This window comes from Leptosomus discolor, chromosome 1, assembly GCF_034619465.1.
Source record: "Leptosomus discolor isolate bLepDis1 chromosome 1, bLepDis1.hap2, whole genome shotgun sequence".
In the NCBI taxonomy this organism is placed as follows: domain Eukaryota; kingdom Metazoa; phylum Chordata; class Aves; order Leptosomiformes; family Leptosomidae; genus Leptosomus; species Leptosomus discolor.
In genome coordinates, this window is record NC_141391.1 from 100689644 (window position 1) to 100695643 (window position 6000).

A 6000-nucleotide genomic window follows, 5' to 3' on the forward strand; every position below is an offset into this window, starting at 1 on the left:
TTTGTTTACCACTATTCCTTTTACCATAAAATATCTTGAACTGCACAAACTCCAGTGAGAGTCATTGCCAACAGCAAGAGAGCTGAAAGCCAACAAGAAGGAAGAGACCTGTAAGATCTGTCCTTCTTTGAGTCAGTGCAGCACTGTTTGCAGACACAGAGATAGTAGTGACTGTGCAATGGGGCTATTCTGCAGCCCAGCATTGGTCTGTCCCAGGCTTCAGTGTTGCTCCCTTTGCTGTCAACACAGGCATATTGCACAGGCATATCTCTCTGCCGGAAAGGGAGGACACAGTCATGTGCACCTGCTGATCCTCACTCTTAGCACTGTGCACTGCATGAAATTCTGCCATGTAACAAGAAATTGCTCCTTCTTGCTATTATCACCCGTCCTGTAAGTAATTCCTCTATCTCCCCTCTTCACATATTTGCCAGCCTGCAGAACCCTTCTCTAGTCACCTTATAATTAAACTGCAGAGTTAGATTTTGTAGTCCGCTTCAGCATTCAGGGCCTCCAGTCCTGGTTGTTCTTTGCTGCATTCCCTCCACTTTGTCACCATCATACTTCATAAGCACATTTCTTAATCCACGTACCATAAGCAAAATAAAACAGAAAGGCTTGCACAAAAGAAAAAGAATACTGGTAGCAACAAAAACAGGCATGCAGCTCTTACTCACCTAATTGGCAATTAAAAAGGAATGCTTAAGAAATGTGGTGTTTCGTTGACTCTCAACACAGAAGTAGCAATGGCAAAGTTACTTTGAGAAGCCTAGCTCTTGCATTGACATATGCCCTTTCATCTGGAAGTCTTTCACTGGATATTGGAGTTGGACCCCAAATTTGACTTTCAGTTCTTAGTTTGGCTTAATGGCTTATGTCTTCACACACACAAAAAAGAAAGTGAGCTACTATAGCTGACCATTGGTGAGCTAATGGAAAACATCAAAATCAATATTAATCCAAAATAAAATCCCGTGTTTCCTCCGGACAGACACTGGTAATTTCAGCCCAACTGATGGAGCAGTACCTGAGATAGATGGATTTCTCTTTACCCTTCCTGATAGCACCAACTCATGGAGAAGGGAGATGGCAGAAGACAGATATCAGAAAATCTTAGTGTCATCACATCTGAGGAAATACTTTTCATAGAGCATGCAGCCTATGAAACATTTTGCCACAAAGTACTATAGAGTAGATAAAGAGTTTAAAAGAATCCTGGCAGAGATGGGCTGCTGGGCTTCAAATATGCAGTTTAGTAACTCAGACATTAAAATACAAGGAGTTAGAAGGAGATAATCCACTAGGAGGAAGGCTAGAAGGAAGTGATCCACTAACCAGTAAAGACCAGGCAAAATGTTCTTCTGTGAAAGGTTTCACAGAAGAACTTCACATCAGTCTGCATGAGGGATTGGTTTCTATCTCCCTCATCATCACCTGTGAATATTACCTATTACCATCACCACCACCAGCCCTACTTTAGAAATATCACTCAGCAATTATAAAATAACTTTCCCTGTCTTTCTATAGTTTTAAGGCCAGGGACCCTTTTAATCCATTGTCGGCATGTGCCACTTGTGTCCACCTGAGCACTAGTAAGAGCTCTAAGCATGGCTACAAAACTATTCCAGTTTGGTCTCAAGAGCTTAGAGATCCTATCAAATTCCCAAGGGCAAGGTAGCAGCTTACAAAGAGACAGAAAACCCATGGCACTTCTAAAGCTGAGAAGAATCACTGTTACAAGGGCTTTCACTGAGCCCTATCCTTCTCCAGCTGGGTTCTTCCTCACACAGCTAGTATGGGGACTGAGAGCGGTGTGGCCAGAGACTGGAGACAAAATCCACTACACTTTTGACTTGTATAAACACATATTTTCTGCCTCATCTCCATCCAGTCAGTCAAGTTCCAGTGATATGTAAGTGATTTGGCTCAGTCCTTGTGTGAAGTTTAATCGGTCATTTTATCCAGGAAGTCAGATTTGATGCACCTGTCTGACTCCAAAACTATATCCATATTCTTCACACAGCTCACATGTTCTGCATGGAACAATATCAGGCTCTGTTCTGCTACAACTGATTGTGAATGACTGATACGGTGATGATTATGCTTCCAAATCATGACACTTTAAATTACCATTTTCGTTCATTCACAAGAACTAAATTCACAGAATGATTGTCATCATCTGACATATTTATCTTTGTCAATCGGAGCCTGCTACCTCTACATCACAGGTTTCCTCTGTTGCTCCCAGGAACTTGCACAATGGAGTCACGTAATGTGTCATGAAGCGTTTGCTAACCTAGCTGCAAATCAAAAGGACAACAAATAGCATGATTACTTGTTCTTAAAAGTGGCACATTTTTGTTGACTTTAGAAAACCTATACTTTCACTTGACAGCTTTGGGAGGCAGTTTAAATATCTTGTTCTGCTCTGTTTTCTAGTATTGTTTCAATAGTTATTTTAATGATAGGCAAAGAACAATTTCCTCTGAAACCTACTGAAACACAGGATGGTGTATTGTAGCACATTTTCTTCTTTTTTTTTTTTTTTTTTAAATAAGGCAGAAAAGAACTATCTACAGACCTCCTGATAACTAAGTTAGTTTGTTTCCTATGGCGGCGGAGTGTCTTTTTGGTTATAACATTATTTAGGGGAGTATTACTATTTAAGGTGCAAGTAACTCATGCTGTTGTACTAATTTGTGGGTGAATGCTGCATATTTTTAGCATCCATTCAATCATGTGTGCTGGGCTGTAATGTTTAAAAATGAATTCATGAAAAGCATGACACAAAACCCATTAAAGCCAACAGAAAAATTCCTACTGTTTTTCTGCCTCCCTAATTTTATAAGGTGCCCATGATGTTAACATGAAAAGGAAAGAGAGACTCATGAACTCATTTAAATTTTTTATGTCAGTAACTTTGAATGGGTAGACACCTACATTAAGGTATGACCTCACTGACTGCTAGTCAGGCAGAACAGTCCACTCAATGGAAAGGCTACCAGTGTAAAGGTCTTAAATATCATTGTGCTGACATATCTTGAGAATGCAACAGGTTTTTAAAAGCCAATGTTGTCTCAGTTCATTCTGTGTGCCTACTGCAAAAGATTCTGCTATGGGTTTCGCCATGCTGTTGACTGACGTTTACAGAACTCCCAAAGGCTGCTGCTTTGCAGGTGTATTTAAAATGACCACATTTCGAAGCATCTTGAAATGGTCTAGTTTTAAAGCACATTTCTTCAAATCAGTACAGTTTACCCTTCCTTCACTTTTGGAGTAGAACTGAAACAACCACACAGAAACCTGTCGGCAAATAGGTGAACCGGTAGCAAAGCTTAAGTCAGGCTGTTGGCACAACTCTGTTGTTCACTGTTCAGAAACATCTGCAGAACTTTCTGCAAATGCCCATGAAGAGCAGTCAGGGGTCCATAACTAAGAGTCCCTCCCTCTGAGATGCAGAGCCGCAAGGAAAAGGAGGCAGTGGTCTCTGCGGACGCTTTCACAGCTTGAATGGATAAGTCTAAATGGTAAATGCCCTGGCCATGAGGAGCCTGACTTGAAGCCCTGGAGAAACATTGTTGGTGGGACTGATTAAGAGTGGGATTTAGGTTTCATTCTGTGGAAATGATTTAGTAAGAGTTGGTGTGTCAAACCATTCACTTGTGAGCCAGTAGGCGTCAGTTCCTTCCCCAGATACCCCACACTTTAGCATGCAGCCCGTTGACCCCCTCTGCCTCACTAGCAAAGTCCAGCTCTCCGTTAAACATTTCACTCCTGCATGCTCCTATTTTGGACTAGCCAGCTGTAAGCAAACCCTTCTCTTCTCCCTCCATTCCACCTCCACTTCCAAAGTCTCGACAAAAGTTCTTGCAGATCTACATCTTCCCACTCAACAGCAGAAGGCCTGGGAATGCTTCTTAAATGCTGTTGAAATTGGTCAGTGGATTAAATTTTATTTAAATCGTCACTTTGAATGAGTGATAAACAGACTCCATAACAGCACATGTCTGAGCAAAGTAGGGTAAAAATCCAAGGCCTATTGTTAAAATGGGTAAAGGCCTTTCCATTAACCCTCGTGAGTGTTGTTGGTTTAAATGCAGTTGTCGTTTTTCCATGGCATTAAACAAACAGTCATAGCAAAATAATTGAATAAATTAAGAATAAGAGGAGGCCAAAAAGCAACAAAATTATACACAATCTATAATGTACAAGGAAAATGAGTGTTGAGAATGTGTATTTTTAACTTCAGCAGTGCTGTTAAATGATGGGTTTTAATTTTAAGAAACTCTTTTCAAACTTCCTTTGGAACAGAAGAGACGTATACCACTGTGGCAAAACCATTTTTTCTTTTTTTTTAAAAAAAAGAAAATACACTTGGAAGGGGGCTGGGGAAATCTCATCTTTATCAGGAGATTATAATTTCAAATTCAGTCTGCATTGTGTGTTACTATAGAAACTCCCATTTTGTGGCATGTTTGTGGGGAAAAAGTCAAAAGTTGCATTTTAATGAAGGCAGATCACACATTAGCTTTCTCAGTAGAGCAAAATAAAATAGAAGTTTCTATCAGAAATTGGATAATTACTGAAAATAAGGTGAGCTAATTAAGGTCATGGGGAAGGGATATTAAATCCTGAAGTGACAATATGTCATGTTCATTTTTCAACACTAGTCTCCGCCTTACAGATTATGTATTAGATACTGCAGGAGTCTGATAGATTGAGAGGCTTGTTGCTATGGCAATATTTGCTGCTTTGCTGGTATTCCCTACAGAAAGTAAAGGATTTTTTTTTTCTACTCAGTTAGACAAATTGGCTATATATAGCAAGAGATGTTGGAGAACTGAAACAGCAGAATCTGGTGGGGGGAGGCTTGGAGGAAGGACTGACATTTATAAGTCTTAAGGAATCACAATAGACCTCATATCGGTGAGGAGTCAGGGGGGCTGCTGAAAGAGGGAAAGAGAGAAAGGGAGAGGGTGAGGAGAGAAAAAGAAGGAGGGAGGGAGGAAGGAAGGCAAGAGAAAGGAAGAAAGAAAGGAGGAAGCGAAAGAAGGAGGGAAGGGAAGGGAAGGGAAGGGAAGGGAAGGGAAGGGAAGGGAAGGGAAGGGAAGGGAAGGGAAGGGAAGGGAAGGGAAGGGAAGGGAAGGGAAGGGAAGGGAAGGGAAGGGAAGGGAAGGGAAGGGAAGGGAAGGGAAGGGAAGGGAAGGGAAGGGAAGGGAAGGGAAGGGAAGGGAAGGGAAGGGAAGGGAAGGGAAGGGAAGGGAAGGGAAGGGAAGGGAAGGGAAGGGAAGGGAAGGGAAGGGAAGGGAAGGGAAGGGAAGGGAAGGGAAGGGAAGGGAAGGGAAGGGAAGGGAAGGGAAGGGAAGGGAAGGGAAGGGAAGGGAAGGGAAGGGAAGGGAAGGGAAGGGAAGGGAAGGGAAGGGAAGGGAAGGGAAGGGAAGGGAAGGGAAGGGAAGGGAAGGGAAGGGAAGGGAAGGGAAGGGAAGGGAAGGGAAGGGAAGGGAAGGGAAGGGAAGGGAAGGGAAGGGAAGGGAAGGGAAGGGAAGGGAAGGGAAGGGAAGGGAAGGGAAGGGAAGGGAAGGGAAGGGAAGGGAAGGGAAGGGAAGGGAAGGGAAGGGAAGGGAAGGGAAGGGAAGGGAAGGGAAGGGAAGGGAAGGGAAGGGAAGGGAAGGGAAGGGAAGGGAAGGGAAGGGAAGGGAAGGGAAGGGAAGGGAGGAAGGAGGGAAGGCGGGAAGGCAGGAAAGCAGGAAGGCAGGAAGGCAGGAAAGCAGGAAGGAAGGAAGGAAGGAAGGAAAGAAGGAAGGAAGGAAGGAAGGAAGGCAGGCAAGAGGGAAGGAAGGAAGGCAGGAAGGAGGGAAAGGTGATTATATCATACATTCGTTATATATCTTGTTTTTAAGGGCAGGGAAACCAGCAAAGGAGAACAGGTAGAGTTGCCTAAGAGAAAGTTACAGCTGCTGGTGGTGTACTATGCTTGAGGTGGTTTATAGCTTCAGGGGG